Source organism: Amphimedon queenslandica, unplaced genomic scaffold, assembly GCF_000090795.2.
Source record: "Amphimedon queenslandica unplaced genomic scaffold, v1.1 AMPQUscaffold_1770_Cont26223, whole genome shotgun sequence".
In the NCBI taxonomy this organism is placed as follows: Eukaryota; Metazoa; Porifera; class Demospongiae; order Haplosclerida; family Niphatidae; genus Amphimedon; species Amphimedon queenslandica.
In genome coordinates, this window is record NW_003557890.1 from 1 (window position 1) to 1,213 (window position 1,213).

Here is a 1,213-nt window from a genome sequence, read left to right on the forward strand (position 1 = left end):
AAGTAAATTGTATTTTATATAGATTGTGTACATTGTGTATGTACATGCATGTATTTGTGTGTATGTGTGCATATGTTTTAATATGTGTATGTGTGTACTAACACGTACATCATGTGTACATGTAACATGTACATGTGTGTGTATGTGTGTGAGCAATTATGCATGCTTTACATGTAGCTTTATATGTGTATGCATGTATAGATGTAGATGTATGTGTGTTAGTGTGTCATTAGTATGTGTATGTGTATGTGTGTACATGCAGACACTTAGTAAGTTCTTTATTGAGGACTCACATGATATAATAACAGACTCAGTTGTGTATACTAGTCTATTAATATATTGTGTATTATTAATTTTATTATGTGATCTTTGTGTTACATAAAACACACTGTGCAAACTATAAAACTGTGAGTTAGTTATTGTGTTTATTAACTAGATATCAAATAAATTAATATGTCATACACAAATTAATTATTATCATTTTAATTTTATAGATTAATCTACCAGACAATGTCACTAGGAGATACAGTCATTCTCTCTCAGTGTGGAGTGTGACCCCAACTACTAACTGGATAATTGAGTTTGGAGGAGGATCAGCAAGCTACAGTACTGATACAGCAGTTATTGAACTCAGTAAGTACATGTAAACAGAAGTAGATACAATGTGTATTGAATATGTAAAGATAATTAGTAATGATAATATTACAATAAAGTAAGTAATTCTTATGATGAATATTTAATGAGAGCATTTGGCGTATACCTTTGATACTAATTATTACCAATTGATTCCTGCTATGTACAATAGTGAAATATAATGACTGCAGATACAGAAACACTGATATTAATAGGAGCTAGAGTGAATGAAATATTATTATCAGTGTAATTATATACAATAATATGTTCATGTGGTTAACTGTGTAAACTGACAGAGGTCACACATACAATGATTAAACATGAATCCATCAATAATAAGGTTACCATAGTAACTAAGTGTAATTAATTTGTGTATTTCTTATTTTCCACTATTTTGTTACTGTATAGGATATACTAGTGATAATGATTGGTCTACTGTTGTAATACCTCTGGACCAGTATCAAGATCAACTAAGAAGAAGGATACTGAGTGATTGGGAGAATTTAGGATTAGGCAAAGAGGTTCAATTACTCAGAGGGCACCTACAAAAAAGAGAAAGAGAATTCTATGAGGAACAGCT

The 1,213-nt window shown here is 30.5% G+C and overlaps 1 long non-coding RNA gene across 1 annotated transcript; it reads left to right on the forward strand.

Moving 5' to 3' along the window:
- Nucleotides 1–475: 475 nt before the first annotated feature.
- LOC109593382 (uncharacterized) lies at nt 476–1,185 on the forward strand. The gene is made up of 2 exons (XR_002190926.1): nt 476–633; nt 1,042–1,185. It is a non-coding gene; the product is annotated as an uncharacterized LOC109593382 (long non-coding RNA).
- The last annotated feature ends 28 nt before the right edge of the window (nt 1,186–1,213 follow it).